This window comes from Periplaneta americana, chromosome 1 (assembly GCF_040183065.1).
Source record: "Periplaneta americana isolate PAMFEO1 chromosome 1, P.americana_PAMFEO1_priV1, whole genome shotgun sequence".
NCBI lineage: Eukaryota > Metazoa > Arthropoda > Insecta > Blattodea > Blattidae > Periplaneta > Periplaneta americana.
Window position 1 is genome coordinate 132926966 of NC_091117.1, and position 19274 is coordinate 132946239.

General features: G+C 35.5%; 1 long non-coding RNA gene and 1 other non-coding gene across 3 annotated transcripts in view; both read right to left on the reverse strand.

Moving 5' to 3' along the window:
• Nucleotides 1-19274, reverse strand: part of LOC138701012 (uncharacterized) — a 731347-nt gene that overhangs the window by 669563 nt on the left and 42510 nt on the right. The window lies entirely within an intron of this gene.
• TRNAS-GCU (transfer RNA serine (anticodon GCU)) lies at nucleotides 12805-12878 on the reverse strand. Its single transcript has one exon. It is a non-coding gene; the product is annotated as a tRNA-Ser (tRNA).

The following is a 19274-nucleotide window of genomic DNA, read 5'->3' on the forward strand; positions in this document are numbered from 1 at the left end:
AACAGATGGACGAAATATGTAGAAGATTTCTATGAGATAGGGAATCGTCCAGATAACTTAGCTATAGAAGAAGAAGCAGCCGTATCAGAAAACGAAAAAGAATTTTCTATTTTAAGAGAATAAATTGAACTACCACTTAGGGATATGAAGAATGGGAAAGCAATAGGAGTTGATGGAATCTTCATTGAACTAGTGAAATGCGTGGGTGAAGGCAAGAAAGAAAATTTAATAACATGTAAGAGTCGTTTTCTTTCGTTACGACTCGATACATAGGAAAACACTATCATTCGTTAAGGAAAGACCTCTCACAAGCGGACGAGGTCAACAAGGAAAAACAAAAAAATATATTAACCATGCCTACCTTTCCTCTCTTCTAAATATAACATACCTGTTAATCAGTGGGCCGTTAGAGGTATGTTATTTGGAGCAAGAGGTTCCCTTCCACAATTTACCTACCAACTATTAGTGAAATTACAATTCCAAGTCTTTCAAATATAAAACATCTTATTACAAATTCTTAGGGACTCTTTACATATCATTCAATATCATTTATATTTTCAAGAAAAGTAATTTTGTCAATATGACATTTTGGCATCAAGCGAATCCCAAATCCAAAATTTAGTATTTTTTAATTAATAGACTTAAAAAAACATAACTGTTCTGTATTCTGAATTCTTGTGGTCACCCTCATTGGAGGGCTGATGATTTAATCAAATCCTTCTCTCTAAGTAATGTCTGTAAGACCTTACTGGACTGAATGAAATGTCCATCTAACGTTCAAAATATCCTTTCTCGATGGTTAACCGCTTAATATTGTCTATCACTGGATTTTCCTATCCTACGTGGCATTCTTTATGTCGCGAGAGAATTTTTCTATTATTTGAATCAACTGTTTCATCTGGGTTTCAGTCGATCCATGAAACTTGATGTCCAAGTACAATGTGTTTATCTTTACTATCATTACTATTAATAATTATATTATGTTATACTATAAAAAAATTAAGATGATTTAATGCTTCTCTTAAAAACTTGCACTTACTAAAACGCAGCGTTCGTCTTTAAGAAAGAAGTACGTATTTTGTGGTTTATAGAATAGGAATCCATACATAAAAGAGTAACTTTAGTACAATTAGTAAATTACATTTTCAGAGATTAATCTAAAGTATATAAAAGACGTCTCGTAAAGAGCGACTTTTGATAGTATCGCCAACACATATATATATATATATATAATCAATACGGGGTTCTCCTGAAAATTCGCTTCCCCCAAGACTGAATTCCGCTTAATCCTCGATGGTTAACTGCTTAACCAAGGCGTTGCCAAGCAACGCGTCGGGTGCGAGCTCATTTAAAGACTTTCATTCGCTTTCAATTACACCAGAGGGGCTGAGAAACATTTTAACCTTTAAAAAGTAAAGGATGAAAGCTGCTTTAAAGCTTTATGATGCTGACAGGTAGAATTAAGGGAAATTTACAGAAACTTCACTTAATTGAAATCAGTAACATAATACTAGCCATAAATGTAATTAAGAGAATAATTATTTACAAATCAAACTTTCTCGTTCCTATACATTCGATCTGAACACGTTTCAAGTACACAAAGAAAGTTCCCCAATACAGAATACAATTATTAAATTCCAAAGAGACGTTATTAATAACTTAAGATATAACACGATATTAAAGAAATAATAAAGTTACGATATTAGAGTTCAAGTTTTTCCTAGTGACTGAGTTTGTTTAAAATATTTGGTTTTGTAAACGAATGTTGAGATGTAATTTCTTCCAACTTTTGAAGCTACTTACAGGGTAATATCAATGCAGACGACATCACTCTGTTGAGTCCGTTATCTTTGGCTACCGCAAACAAATATGTAAATAACAACCGTTTCGAAGATGGCACAAAATTACATGTGCAATCGACTTTAATTGAACACCTAGCACAAAATGAACTGTTACAATTAAAATACAACTAAAAATATGATGTCAAACATGTTTCTTAAAGTTATAAAATGTATGTATGCAAAGTATTAAAATAAATGGACAAAAATATAATTTTCGAATATGAAACTTGTTTTCCTTCATATACTGCTAATAAATTTAGGTAGGTTACTTTCCATCACACTGAACGAATTTAAAATGCAGTTATGTAAGAAGTAAATAAAACACAAAGAAAATGCCTAAGAAAACCGAAATAAAATACTTCACTTTTTTATTATTATTATTATTATTATTATTATTATTATTATTATTATTATTACGCTTTATAAACAATGTACGGTAGGTTCTTTGCTACTGAATGTACGAGCAGATACATGATGCCATCTGACTCTGTTGTTGTTTAGTGAACTCAAGACTTGAACTAAATAAGGATCTAAATGCCATTTTCGTGAAAAAATGTGTTTTACTGGACTCTTTACTCGTATGTACCTTGCACTATAACATAAATAACAATCAAACTCGTTCCTTTATCTTTTATTAGACGGTCATAGATGGAGGGACGTATATTATGACTCAATTTCCTACAAAGTATGAAAATGGCATTTAGATCCTTATTTATTTATTTCAAGTCTTCAACTATCCGAAGACAGGTTGAAACCTCATAAGGGACACAAAAAAGAGGCATCACTTATGAGGCAATTATGTCAGGAGATAATGGGGTAAGGTGGTCAGTTCCTTTTCTTCTCCACTGCATACATCGCTGACTAGTAACATATTTCACTAATCAGGCTTAAGATGTATATACATCGTCAAGTGAGATGTACGCCTTATAGTAGGTGTACATATCAGCCAGAACCTCAATCAGAAATACGATTAACTCTACCAGTACAAGTATCTTCACTTATTGCAATTCATACTCTGAACTCCGAATAAGATTTAAAATTATCATACTGAGTAGATGATTGTGCATATGTATTCAGGATTAAATTCCACAAATTTTATATATAATGGAAACGCTTTTATAAATTTCAGTTGCTCACATAACTATATTTACGAACCAGTTAGTAGCTAACAGTATGGAACCAGGCCTGATTCCAGGCAGATACCGTGCGTTTTGAAGTGAATAAAGCAGTTGTAGACCAGAAATGATTATAATACTTCGATTTCCTCACCATTCTCATTTTACCACTTCATTATCGCCGTATCAGCTCACAGTCTCTGAACAGTGCTTCTAATTGTAAAAAAAAAAGTGTTAAAGAATTGTCGACCAGTGTCATGGTCTAGACAGAGGTAGCGAGAGGAACTCATTCTCAGAGGCTGCACATGGGCGTATGTTCGAAATCAGTTCGCGCTAATTTCCTTATTTAGTTCTTTCCAAGATTTTCCCCAGCTGTAAGACGAATGTCAGGTAATTTCATGGCAAAGCGAAAGACTCATCTCGCTACCATCAATTACATTCACGCTAGATAACAGTAAAGTTGAAAGTGTAGCCATAACTTTTGATTCACGGACATTTTTCAGAAACCAAATTTCCCAATGCAATATTTTTTCCAAGCTGATTGTTACCAGAAATTATTTTTCCAATCCAAAATTCTCGAGCGTCTTTTTCCTATTTCAATTTTCGTGCATTTTCTCAATCCATATTTCCCTATCCCTCTGTCCCAAAATCACCATCCCAAAACAAAAACTTTTATTTACATTGAAATTAATACACAATTATTATAAAATGAGGTTGTATCCCATACAGGGTTGTTTCCGATCTCTGATAACGAATTTGAATGACGTCATGTGTGTCAGGAGTCACACGATTGCTGAACTATGGCGCGAGGTGACAGACCAGCAGTGAGTGACCTCATAGAGTGTACGGCGACTCTCAGCAGAATTTTCGAAGAAAATCGAGCCTTTTTGGGAGGGGTACATTATGACCCTTTCCAATGCCAAGTACAGTTAAGTGAAAATAAAAGAAGCCTGCAATAAACGAGGTTTCGTTATTTCCAAGAAAGGTATCTTCCGTGTTCTTAAGATTGGTAAAGCTCGAATGGAATTAATTTGTATCATCTCGTGGGGTGCGGCGACTTGTGACGGGGGGTGGATTTACTTGCTTTTTCCACTCTGGAATTAATCCCATCGGAGCTCTGCCGAAACCACGTGTTTTGCAGGCTCCTATGATTTTCACGTAACTGTACTTGGCATCGGAAAAAGTTATGTACTCCTCCCAAAAAGGCTCGATTTTCTTGGGCATTGCTACTGTGATACACCGTGCACTCTGATTATGAAATCACTCACTACTGGTCTGTCACCTCTCGCCGCTATTTAGCTGTCGGTGTGAGTTCTGACGCACATGACGTCATTCAAATTCGCTATCAGAGATCGGAAACAACCCTGTAGTTCCCAGATAACCTAATATTCTGTCATCTTCTTTGTGTGCTGGATGTTGTAATATGATAGTTTTTATGCGATTATGAGTTTGTAACCATTTCTTCTTCGGTTTAGCAGTTATGTACTGGCCTAAAGAAAGTTGCTGTATTGCAGTTTGTGTCAGATTGCTCCTTATTGAACTCCTTAAGAGGTATATAATGAGGGGTGGTGCTTTCCGATGACAGTCTGTAAGCGATTATGCCATCCCTCGCTGATGTTATTGGTGCGACTATGGCCTAATGAAGTATCGTAATATACATTCCATCTTTCAGGAGGACACCGGGGAGGAACAGCTTTTCTTCGGTCTCTACCTGGTCTGCCTCTGACATAATACTCTTCAAAGTAGCCTAGCCAGTAATTGAGAGTAAGTCATCGGAGATTTCATCTAATAAGTTTTGTAAAGCTGGTCGTAAATCTTAAAATGGAAGAAAAGCCAGACATAGTAACATGTGCACATGAACTCCTAATGTACTGTCATTTGTATTATTGCATTGGCGCTGTAGTCCCTTGTGTTGTACCTTCCTTTACACCAACGGTGACCAAACTGGGTATCGTGATTACCTTGTGTAATCAAAGACATTCATACTGGTAAGGGGAGTTTCCTGCACATTGCTCTCTGTCTCGCTCACGTACTGAAGGTAAGCAGAGTCGGTACCATGTCATTCTACAAACCCTCTGTCTCTACGAGCAGGAACAGAAGGTTTCGTACAGAATGGGATGAGGAATTTATTCGCTGTTCTGTCGGAAAAAATGTAATATGTTGCTTTGCTCAACGGTTCAATTAGTAGTAGTATAGTAGTATATAGAAACGACATTGCAAGGCATTACGCTGAATACACAGGCATAACAGGTATTATTATTATTATTATTTATCAGCAAGTATTACTATAATTCTTATATACGTGTCTCAATATATAGGTATACATCTTCCCTTGAATGATAAAATAATTACTACGCTATATCTCCATTTTAATTTCTTTTTTAATCTTTTGATGACTATTATCAGTTATTTACTAGTTACTGATTTAATAACAACAATAATAGTAATAGTAATAATAATAATAATAATAATAATAATAATAATAATAATAATATAGAGAAACTGATTGAATATTACGTGCTACTGTAGTAATGAAACGAGCTATTAAACTCCAAGAACTGAAATCAGCCGTAAATCATCGTCATGAAGACAAAGACGACATAAATAAATGTAAGGAAGCCAGCTATGTAGGCCTAGTGGCGAACGAAATAGCTCGTTCTCTTAAGCCTTCCAACTAAGGAGAGTTTTATAAAAGCGTAATGATCAAAGTGGCTCAAATAATTTGTCCCATGAAAGTTGTTAATTAATTTTGAAAAACTGCGCATTTATCGACTAAATATCCAGAAGAGAATTCAGGAAATTTCTGGTTGTGTTCATGTGGAATATTTTTAAAAAGCAAGGAAATTTGTATATATTTTAAGTGGTTCTTGATGACAGTAATGACATTACTAATACAGTAAAGCTTGTGATTTTTATTCGTGGGGTTGATGAAGAACTCAATGTTAGTGCACGAACCACCACTAGTTGTAGTTTTCATGCCATCTGCCCCGTCTTTTTACTTCTTAGACTGTCCCTCGCGTGTAATCTCTGCCGTTCGAGTTTTGGTCACCGCTGCTGTAAATAGAGATTCTGATTTAGACGACATCAAGCAATAAACGAACGGACAAGGAATAATGGTCTCATCCAAAGTCATAGTTAAAAAATTAATGTTTCTTCTGCCATGCAAAGTAACCATAGTTACATTTTATTAATTAAATATGATTGGGAAAAATGAACAGAGAAGAATAAATTGAATTATTAAATAAATTGAATTAAAGAAAATGGCCTTGGGAACTTCGGATTGGGAAGAAAAGTTAATAGAAAAACTTAGCAGTGGGAATGTTAGATTGGGAAAAATAGTTTGGAAAAAATATTCGGGAATGATAACTTTATGAGTGTGCCAAAGTTAATTCATTTCCCTTCTCTCACTATAAATGTCCCATTTGGATCAATCCCGCCATATATTCTTTCCCTTAAAGTAGACAGACTAACGAGATATAAATGAATATTTTAAAAAATGGATAAACGTTTGTGGCATAGTCCCAGTAGGTTGTGCACAGGCACACACGGCAAGCTCTGCGGTTGAACCCAGTTGATACAGCGTCGTTAAATAACTGATTAATAGCGGAAAATTAAATTTACACTAAAATACATTAATTTATAATCACGTCACTTAGTTTTCTTCGGGCGATTTCAACTTCATACAGCAGATAACGTGATGAGATTTAACATGCTGTGGGATTAGTACGACGTTGTCTCCACCTGAGACAACACCGAAAACAATAATTACAACGGATACACTTTCGACCCAAGGTGGGATTCGAATGCAAGACTTTAGCCTCAACGAAACGTCAAAACTGTATCGTTGCTGTCGCATACACCACAAACAGTATTACTGAATTTTTAAATTTCTTCCTCTATTCCTCTGCCAAGTGTTATCCGTAATTTCAAAGCTGCTGAATCACTATCTTTCTGAAGACGTCGAAGTACTCCTTTTTCCAAATACTCGTATTTCTTTCTTCATACGCAAAGTCTATTACTTATATTTTTTTATCTGCTGCTGCATACTTGTGTTCTTCCTCTGGACGGTTAATTTGTGTTGTTCTACGTTTTTTTATTATTCCCCTATATCTTCATTTAAATCTGTTTTTTTTCTGTAATTCTTAACATTCTTCTTAGCGTCATTCCTTTAACGAATATTAACCATATTTCAGTCCATCATGAAGGAAAAAAAAAACAAATTCATGATTGTCAGAATTCGCATTCGAGTGTTAACACACGACCTATTTAAATGCGACAGAAGAATGCAAAGAAGTGGAAAAAGGGTCGATGACCTATATGATCATTCAATCAACCTTTTCAACTCAATAAACGTAACGCATGAGATATCTAGTCAATCTCATCAACTCCCGAGAGCCGTATCAACTCATGCGGATTAACAATGATCAGATATTTTGGCGTTTTTACCTCAATTTCAACACTATTCTACCTAATGGACAATTTTTCGGTGATTTCACAAATCGAAATTAGTAATAAAATAGTATAGATTGATATTATTGTCATTATTATTACCATTATTATTATCATCATCATCATCGTGTTTGCTGTAGTTGCACATAATATCTTGTTTCATAACTTGGGAAACGTCGACAAACTTACTTACTTACTTATTGTTCTTACTTACGACTTTTAAGGAACCGGTGGTTCATTGACGCCCTCACATAAGGCCGCCATCGGTCCCTATCCTGAGCAAGATCAATCCAGTCTCTACCATCAAATCCCACGTCCCTCAAATCCATTTAATATTATCCTTCCATCTACGTCTCGGCCTCCCCAAAGGTCTTTTTCCCTCCGGCCTCCCAACTAACACTATATGCATTTCTGGATTCGTCCATATGTGCTATATGCCCTGCCCATCTGCAAAGTGATTTAAAAAGTACATAAGTGTCAATCCCCAATATGAAGACGGTTTCCGATTTATTTAACTTAAACTACAGAACGTCACAAGGTTCGATTTAGGATGTTTCTTATATAATTTTTCATAGGCGAAATCTGTATAAGAATAAGTTCTGACCATCTATCATTTGATCGCGATTTAAAAATCTTGCATTCATATTTCCGACTGACTACCAATCTTTCAACATGACATTGATACAATCACAAAATGGTTTGAAGATAATGACACCAAAATTAATGTTTCCAGTACTAACGTCATAATCTTTTCGAGGAAAACTTCTCCTACCTAAATTCAAATACAACTTGAATAATAATCATATTCTTCGAATGTAGGCTTTAACGGCCGGCGTTAAAGACATGAGAGTTATCAGGGCTAATAGGCTGTGGTCTACTGGCGATGTTACGATCAGACGTTTCGTTTACAGCTGCGGTAGACATCATCAATGGCGAGGCAATCTAGTCTAGGGCGTAGTGATCTCAGACTGCCAGGGACAACTGGGACCTATTGCATAAAATATACTAGTGACAAGTGACAACTTATCAATATATGGATGACAAACGACAAGTATTAGTAATTTCTGTTGCATAACACAATTTTACTAATTTGTCATGACTAGCATATTTTACAAGAGAAAAACAGCCATATTGACAAATTCTGTTTTAGAATATTGCGAGGAAAGTAGTGTTACAATACTAAAATCAGATTTAAGTATTATTTAATTAAGAAAGGAAAAGACACTCGTAGTCTGTAATGCACACAAAATGTTCAACATTTATGTGTTTCATTGTTGTAAAAATTTCGCGAAATTAACTTTCTCAATAAAAGGACAAAGGAAGCAAAATCAAAATAAATGGAAACAACCCCACACGTGTGCTCAATCAATTGTTCTGGTACTACTGGTACCAATTGGAAATATACACGAGTGACAATTTTGTCGAACTTTAGGAAGATAGCTGTGATATTTACATAGTATTATCTTTCATATGAATATTATTACTAATTTTTAAATTATCGTTTTTTTTTAAATACAGGGTTTGATTACTATTAAAATTGCCTTCTCTTGGTTAGAGCCCTATAGGTAAAATTATGTTGTAGGATCTAAACAAGGCTTTGCAGTAGCAAGAAATATCTCAAATTTAATTTTTCACATGCGAAATCTTTCTTTAAACTGAAACTCTTGAAAATCAGTATTTATTCTTGGCCTATGTAACTCTTTTTCTCTGTCTATATATGAATTCTTCTTCACTCTCACAGCTTGAAGATGAAGTTGTATGTCATTAAAAATATTATTTCTACAATTTTAAGAAAGTTTATCAAGAACAAAGGATTCGTAGAAAATGTACTCACGATTCTAATTATTTTACAAATGACAAAATTTTTATGCAATAATTCGTTGGTAAAAGAAATAAAACTGTCAGTAATTTCTAGTGCTTATCACTTGTGACAATTTTACCAATACAGATTTATGCAACAGAAATTACCGTTTTTTTTTTGTACTTATTTACTAATTTGTCACTAGTAAAGTAATAATTTTAGCTTTATCCAATAGGCCCCTGGTCGTAACATTGCCAGTATACCAAGGCCTATCAGCCCGAATAATTCTCATCCCAATAATAATATTAACCAAAGAGCTTGTGTTAAAGCTCTAGGAGTATTCTTTGACAGTAAACTTCATTTTCACAAGCATGTATATACATCTTAAGCCTGATTAGTGAAATATGTTACTAGTCAGCGATGTATGCAGTGGAGAAGAAAAGGAACTGACCACCTTACACCATTATCTCCTGACATAATTGCCTCATAAGTGATGCCTCCTTTTTGTGTCCCTTATGAGGTTTCAACCTGTCTTCGGATAGTTGAAGACTTGAAATAAATAAATAAGGCTCTAAATGCCATTTTCATACTTTGTAGGAAATTGAGTCATAATATACGTCCCTCATTTATAATCATGCAATTACAATGTTCGGTGTAAAAAGGTCAATAACAGACCTTTTAATAGTCTACATTAGTGATATCGAAATCTGAAATCTGTAATCTGGATATTTGTTACAACTCATTCCGCTAAATTAGAAAGCATTAAAAGCAAGTTCATAACTTCATGTTCGTATAGGTTTCTGTCCAATGATCCAAGAATAGTTGTGAAAAAAAAATTGCGATTATTTCTAGTATCACAGTTATATTCCAGATGCTAACATCTTGATGCCTTATTTTTATTCAAGGTCTTCAAAGATATACAACAAGACAATATACGTTTGTACTCCCTGAGCAGACTCGCGACTCGCGAGCGGAACAGATTGCAGAACGCTCGGCCGCTCCACGGAAAAGCAATGAGAGGGGATAAGAGGTAAAAGAGGGGTTGGGAGTTTACAGGCGACTGAAAATGTATACACATACACAGAAGAAAGAGCTTTTTTCATATACAGTTAGATTTAATTGATTTTTTTTGTATTTATTTTGAGAGTATATTGGTCAGAGTCCTATATATTGAAAGAAATGAAAAGAAATAAAATTTTCTACCTATGCAATTTTGAATTTAAGTTCATTAACTTTATTGTCACTCCAGATGGAAAAATATATTTTCAATGTATTTTACGTTTAATATTGCGATCCTGTTGCATCATCATCATCATCATCATCATCATCATCATCATCATCATCATCATCATTATTATTATTATTATTATTATCATCACCATTATTATTATTATTATTATTATTATTATTATTATTATTATTATTATTATTATTACGAAATTTATATGAACTGTAGAAACATATTGCACAGAAATTAATATTACAATACTTTAAAATTGTAATGTAGAATTACTGCCTGAAATGAACTATGTGCTTTTAATTTTGTAGCATTTTATAAATAAAATTAAAATGTATATTTTAAATACTTAAAACCACTCAACATGTGACGTTACATTTATAACCTACCTCAGGTTGTATAGAGATAGTTTTAACTCGTCAACTTTCCTCTTGCCAACAAAATCATCATACACAGCTTTACGTATGGTGACGTAGTAACGCATTATATTATGATTTCGTCTTCGTTTTATAATTTTCTGACACATAAGGCACTGAAAATGTTCTCCAGCTGCTACAAAAAAAACAGTTTTCCCATTACATATGAAAAGAACATTGTTAGTGATCACGTTTTTTTTTTTTTTTTCATTTCCCTACGTCCAGTATGCACTACAGGTAATTACAGCTCAAGAGGCAAGAGAATAATGAAGAATTCTGAACAGTTAACTAGAGCACCCCACTCCTTCTCCTCCACCGCAAAGATACCACCCCTATTCTGCGCTCGCGAGTTATTTCTTGGACTCTCCTCCTTCAGCTGAGTGCTCGCCTTCAATGAGCACCGTTTGGACAGGGTTAGTATATAACATGCGAATCATTCACAAAGAACGTTACCTTTCGTGTTTCTACGAAAGGAATGAAATGTCAGAAACCTTTCTATATCTCATAGTGCATTGTACTAACTTGTACAGCAATAAATGTAATCCATTTCATATTACATTTAGAATTTGCATGATTATTTGTAAAATATTTACCATCAGTATTTTCATTATTATTGTTATTACTATTATTATTATCATCGTCATCATCATCATCATCATCATCATGTGTCACTAATAATGTTGTATTACTATAGTAACTTAACTCTTGTGCCAACATTGGCTAATCGCTATTGACTAGCACTTTAATGATAATGATAATGATAATAATAATAATAATAATAATAACAATAATAATCCGTGGCGCTACAGCCCGTGAAGGGCCTAGACCGATCAGCCGGCTGCTGGCCTCACGCCCACATGCCGAAGCAGAGGTGAACGATCATCCAACCAGAATTGAGTTATCGTGTGGTTAGCACGATGATCCCCCAGCCGTTATAGCTGGCATTCGAAACCGGATTTCGCTACCTACCATAGCTCCCCAAGTGCATCACGATGCTGGATGGGCACCGGTCTCATACACTGTACGAAATTTTATGAGAAAATTTCTTTCCCCATGAGGACTCGAACCAGCGCGCTTTCCGTAACGCGAGTCCTAGGCAGGATGCCTTAGACCACGACGCCACGGCGCGGGATGATGATGATGATGATGATGATAATAATAATAATAATAGTAATAATAATAATAAATTACCAAGTATAATAATTATTAATTTCAATTTCCTTCCAACTGAATGTGAATGAGTTATTCAGAGACGCAAGATGAAAGAGTCAGTACTGACGTTGACGAGAAACGATCAAAGAATATTGTCTGTAACTCATTAGGGTTCTTCTTTTAAGAGCTGCAACGCGGAATCAACAACTTTACTTCTATTTAGAGTGAACTACGATGAAAAATTGTATTCCCCTTAAAAATTCATTGACCTCAACCAGGTATGAATCCAAGAATCTCGGACATAACGGCGAACATGGTAACCAATCGATCATAAAGAACGAGCAACGTACGGAACTGGCTACGAAAAAATATAATTAGAAATGAGTTTAAAATCCTCAAAGTTATAAGAAATGGTATTTCGGTATTGTAAGACGAAGCCAGTTTTATAATTATCGTATTAAGATAATTATGTAGGCATAATAAACAGTAAATCTGTAGGGGAGAAAGTCATCTTTGTCTTATACGTGCCAAAATTATTCTAAGATTGTTTTACGAAATTACCAGTCTGTGTCATGGTCAAGTAGTGGTAATTATTTTTAGTTTTGCAATATAATAAATTGTTTCTACAACCCTTCGAAACAGCTGATACAGAATATTTCAGTGATTTTATTACAAACATTTAGGGGTGATAAAGGTGATCAATAATGAACAATTTTCATTAGGAATCCATGTTTCGAAACTTTTCCTTTGATAGTTATAAAACCTTTATGTGTATAATTTCAAGGAAAAATTGTTCCGGGGCCGGGTATCGATCCCGGGACCCTTCGCTTAGCGCGCGAACGCTCTACCGACTGAGCTACCCCAGGAAACATACACGACACCGTCACAATTTTTCCTTTGTATCCACACAACTCAAGTGACCTGACAAGACGCCAGAACTCAACTATGAGTGCATACAATACTCTGTGTGACTTAAATTGTGGTTTTCTGTTAACGTATCACAGTAACGAATGTATTATGCGTAGAGCGTTCGCGCGCTAAGCGAAGGGTCCCGGGATCGATACCCGGCCCTGGAACAATTTTTCCTTGAAATTATTCAAACCTGCTTTACAGGGAGCTATTACCTGAAAGCCAGATTTGCTTTATGTGTATAGTTAGGTTGCTTTCTGTATCATATTGTTAAATCATAGCTATGCATGCTAAAGCGATTAAGGGGCCATGGTAAACCACGGTTTTCTTTAATGTAAGCTGTATTTTGTCATGGTAGGCCTAATGTCTGTAAAAATTACAAAGTTCACGCGAATAAGGAACAGAACTTTGTTTATACAGTTTACGGCGTACCACGCGTTCAATGTTACATGACCGCCGAGAGCTGATGACATCATTGCACAGTGGGACGGATTGCAAATCTAGCGGGAAAAAATCATGGACATATTTTGGAATCTGAAGTGCATGAAACCTACTATAAATGAATATCTTGTTATTCTGGACTTACACTGAGATAAATATTGTACTGCAAGATAGTTTTACAACTCTGTAGATTGAATCACCGAGTTTAACCATTACAAATAATAGACCTAATAGAAAAATACCAGATTATTCATTGCTGTCATCGCCTCATCGGTGTCTTCTTCAAATTTCGAGTCCTCCTCCGCCTCATCATCAAGATCTATTTCTCCTACTATTTCTTTTTCTTCTTCTGCTTCTTCTTCTTCTTCTTCCTCTTCTGGGTGTCTTTGTATTTCATGTTCATTCAGGAGATTTTTAGATTTTTACCTCTTGTGTTAGAGATTCTCGCTTCTTGTTTAGAAAGGGAATAATGCTAAATATTACAAGGTTTGATGCACAATTAGTTCATTCTCTAATAGAGAAATTTTCTACACAAGAATAATTATTGTTCGCAACACAGATCTTCTTCGATCTTCAGGAAAAAGGTTTGCAATTAATTTTTAGGTCATATGACCGAAACTGCCCTTCGTAGGGCTTCCAAATGTAAGAAAACATGAGTCACCACTTTTCCCCTGTACACCTTTTAGGCCTACATCTAAGGAAGCTCTCTCTTATTTTGTGGAAAATAAATCGACTAAGCGTCAACGTATGAATATACGAATGGGTGCTAAAATTTTATTTTTTATTTTAGTTGGTTATTTAACGACGTTGTATCAACTACTAGGTTATTTAGCGTCGATGAGATTGGTGATAGCGAGATGATATTTGGCGAAATGAGGCCGAGGATTCGCCAGAGATTACCTTATATTCACATTACGGTTGGGGAAAACCTCGGAAAAAACCCAACAAGGTAATCAGCCCAAGCGGGGATCGAACCCGCGTCCGAGCGCAACTTCAGACCGGCAGGCAAGAGCCTTAACCGACTGAGCCACTGATATTTCAGCCGAAATAAAATTAGAAGCCGTTTTAGACATACAATAAATACGTTGGTGTTAATGTTCATGAAAGGGTTATTACATCAAAGAACGTAAATCCCTCAAGCTGTGTATTTCTGGTTCAAGCACGGAATCCGTACATCTTTTCCTCATCATATCTTTATTATTACTCATCATTAAGTATTATTATTATTATTATTATTATTATTATTATTATTATTATTATTATTATTATTATTATCCACAAACGATTAGGGAAAACACGGAAATTTTACTTGAAACAAGTAAAGCGATCGGTTTGGAAGTAAATCCCGAAAAGACAAAGTATATGATTATGTCTCGTGACCAGAATATTGTACGAAATGGAAATATAAAAATTGGAGATTTATCCTTCGAAGGGGTGGAAAAAATCAAATATCTTGGAGCAACAGTAACAAATATAAATGACACTCGGGAGGAAATTAAACGCAGAATAAATATGGGAAATGCGTGTTATTATTCGGTTGAGAAGCTTTTATCATCTAGTCTGCTGTCAAAAAAATCTGAAAGTTAGAATTTATAAAACAGTTATATTACCGGTTGCTCTGTATGGTTGTGAAACTTGGACTCTCACTCTGAGAGAGGAATATAAGTTAATGGTGTTTGAGAATAAGGTGCTTAGGAAAATATTTGAGGCTAAGAGGGATGAAGTTACAGGAGAATGGAGAAAGTTACACAACGCACAACTGCACGCATTGTATTCTTCACCTGACATAATTAGGAACATTAAATCCAGACGTTTGAGATGGGCAGGGCATGTAGCACGTATGGGCGAATCCAGAAATGCATATAGAGTGTTAGTTGGGAGACCGGAGGGAAAAAGACCTTTGGGAAGGCCGAGACGTAGATGGGAGGATAATATTAAAATGGATTTGAGGGAGGTGGGATATGATGATAGAGACTGGATTAATCTTGCACAGGATAGAGACCGATGGCGGGCTTGTGTGAGGGCGGCAATGAACCTTCGGGTTCCTTAAAAGCCATTTGTAAGTAAGTATTATTATTATTATTATTATTATTATTATTATATTGTAATTAAGGGGAGGGGGGCGTGACAGTACTAGCGGGAAAAGTCGCTATGAACAAAAATTCAATATACTAGACGAGTCAAGCCATTACGATAATCCAGATATGTTTCAGGTGCGTTTAGTACCTTCAGAAACTAAGCCTATTGTAGTGATGTGGCAAAAAAATATAAAATTTTCGTGTATTAAAAGCCATGCAAAATATTCTTAACCTGTTTCTTGTAACATCGAACTAATTATGTCAGGTGAAGAATACAATGCGTGCAGTTCTACGTTGTGTAACTTTCTCCATTCTCCTGTAACTTCATCCCTCTTAGCCCCAAATATTTTCCTAAGCACCTTATTCTCAAATACCCTTAGCCTCTGTTCCTCTCTCAAAGTGAGAGTTCAAGTTTCACAACCATAACAACGGTAATATAATTGTTTTTAATAAATTCTAACTTTCAGGTTTTTGAGAGTAGACTGGATGATAAAAACTTCTCAGTAAGAAATGAACTCGCATAAAAAATCATTTTTGTTAAAAGTGTGGCTTTAGACTATCTCATTCTCACCCTTTCAAATGACTGCAAGAAATTACGTGTGGTACTTTGTTTCGATTCAAGTGGTAGTAATTATATGTAAATAAAACTCCGACTGATGTATGTTCGAATATCGGCAAAGAAGTGTTCCTTCAAATTGCTCGCAATAATGATGATGATCATCATCATGAAAGAAACTCTTCAAACACGTAACAAAATCAATTATGAACATTCCTCCATAACCTCAATAGGTCTAGTAAAAATTTACTGATTGCAATATGCTCACTACTTGCAAATCGATATTCAAGTAAATAAATAAACACACATGTCGTCATGTGGGAGTAACACAACATAGAACTGAAAGCTCTGTTACTGGTATTTAAAACGCTGAAAATGTAAACATAGGTGCAGCGTCAATGGTGACTTGAAAAATGTTCCAGTGAACAGAGCCGCTGTTAATGAATTCCTGTTGCTCAGAAATACTACAGCACATACAGTACGTACAAATGTTAGTGCCAGTCATTACGTGAATGGAGTAGTACGGTTTAAAATGTTTACATAAACTGATCACTCATTCAGAAGTTAGAGGACTACGTTTTTTTCTTAGAAAAAGTAGTCGGTGACGTAAGCTTACACATTTTAAGCGCCAAATAGTTGCCACTCCTATTAATGTTACTTTATTACAAGAATGAATATTTTAAATTCGGAAAAATTCTCAGAAATTTGGGATGGAAAAAGAGACTAATAGGCATGACAGTCTTTGCCAAACGACCAGGCTATTTGGACAAATTGAAGTAACGGATTAGGAATGACATCCATGCCATACCAGCAGCCTTGCCTATACGCGTCATGAAAACGTTTCACGACTGCGTGAGTGCATCGAAAGAGATGGGAGGCATTTGAAAGGGATAATAAAAAAAGATTTTATTGACATCATTATAAATAGCAATATGTGTCTCTTACGTAGGCTATCAATGTTTTGAATAAAGCAATGGACACTAGAAAGAAAAAACATTACAAGTCTCAAAATGGTAAATCAACAATGTCCCACCTTCTACACTTTTCTATTATAGCAATTAGGCTTTTCAAATAGAGCACATTCAACGCACAATTGCTGTGCTTGAAAACTCTTATTAAATGTAAAGCCAACATTTGGTATTATACACTATCTACCAAAAAGTAATTGGGCACTGTTCTTGCCCCTTTAGAACCTCGTGGTACCATCTCTTGTTGCTATAACAGCAGCCACCATGTCAGGCATGCTCTCCACTAGTTTGTGTAGGATATCCACTGGAATGTGTCGTCATTCCTCTTGCAACATGGCACTCAGTTGGACAATGGAAGTTGGCTCCATGCTTCGGCGGCTACTATGCAGTGGTAGGCAGACAATAATGCTCACCTGTTGGACTGGCCTGCACAGAGTCCTGATCTCAATCCCACTGAGCACCTTTGGGACGAATTGGACCGGCGGCCAACTTCCATCGTCCAACTGAGTGCCATGTTACAAGAGAAATGGCGACACATTCCAGTGGATATCCTACACAAACTATAGTGGAGAACATGCCTGACAGGATGGCTGCTGTTATAGCAACAAGAGTGGTACCGCGAGGTTCTAAAGGGCCAAAAACGGTATCCAATTACTTTTTGGTAGATAGTGTAAATTATATTTTGTCCAGTTTTTAGTTGCCTTCTTAACAGAAGTATCCTAATTGTGTGTCATAAAGGGATTGCCATAATTTCATAAAACGTGCCATGTTTAATCGTGCTTTCCTCGGAAATCATCTTTTCCGTTTCTACCATGCAGAGCGTATTGCAAACAGTGAAATACAACAGACTGCAGTTCAAATAGCACTAGTGATTTTCTAATGTGAATACAGGTTTCTATATTTTTAATTTTGATACGAAAGTTCCTTAAACTATACAAATTTATTACTTGAATTTTTATATTAAAAAAAATAATTTGTCTTAGGTTTTATGTAATTAGTGCAGCAATATACTGTACAAAGTGAGTGCAAACTCATGAAAAATCAGTCCATATTGAATTGAATTGAATCTAGGGAGGAAAGTTCTGTGACCATTCAAGATCTATTGCGCTAACCCTCAAGTTAAGCTCACTACACTAAGGTTCGCTGCGTACCCATGTTTCAAGCAGGCAACCCCACTCGTCCCTAGGCCAGTTCCCTCCATGCATCGCCAGCCGGCATTCGGGGAATGTATGAGTGGTGTAGTTCAAAACAAATAAGTGCCGTGACTCTGTGATTTCGGTAGTACCGGTAGTAGTAGTTATTATCAACATCATCACCATTTCCATAGGAATATTTCTTTGATCGGCGGGAAAAGGCAAATAAGTAAAAAAAAATGAATCTTTCAGAAGAGACCTTTTTTTTAATTTATTCTTAACTAGATATAAGTATAATAATGAAATTCATATATGTTGGTCAAAGTAAGACCCTTTTCAATTTAACATACCCAACAAATTTTATTATTTCAAAAATTAAGAAAAATACTTGACCTATGTGATTAGGTACAACAGAAAAATCTACTTTTTTTTTTACTTATGTGCCTTTTCCCGCCGTCCAAAGATTTATGGAATGTCAGACTAAAATACATAGTTCGAATCTAGATAATAGAGGTGTTGGGTCTGTTGTTTAAATATGAATAAAATATGACTTTTAATAAATGAAAAATTTGACGATAATATGAAAATCATAAAAGCGCCCTGGCGCTGCCCAGCCTCGAAAAATAGTATCCTGGCGCCTCCAGGGCCCGCCACGTTTGAGATACAACCCAGGTTATTTGATACATACATACATTATGTAGATGCCTAATATGTGGAAACGTTTGACTTTTTTTTTACTTATATGCCTTTTCCTGCCGACCAAAGATTTATGGAATGTCAGACCAAAATACATGGTTCGAATCTAGATAATACAGGTGGTTGAGTCTGTTGTTTAAATATGAATAAAATATGACTTTTTATAAATGCAAAATTTGATGATAATATGAAAATCGTAAAAGCGCCCTGGCGCCGCCCAGCCTCGAAAAATAGTACCGTGGCGTCTCCAGGGTCCGCCACGTCTGAAATACAACCCAAGTCATTACATACATACATACATACATACATACATACATACATACATACATACATACATACATACATACATTATGTAGATGCCTAATAGGTGGAAACGAGAGAACCACGAGAAAAAAGACCCAACTGCTACCTTGGCACTATGATATGGATTTTCAATGAAAAATCCCAGGTCTGACCGGATCTCGAACCCGAACCGTCTGCGC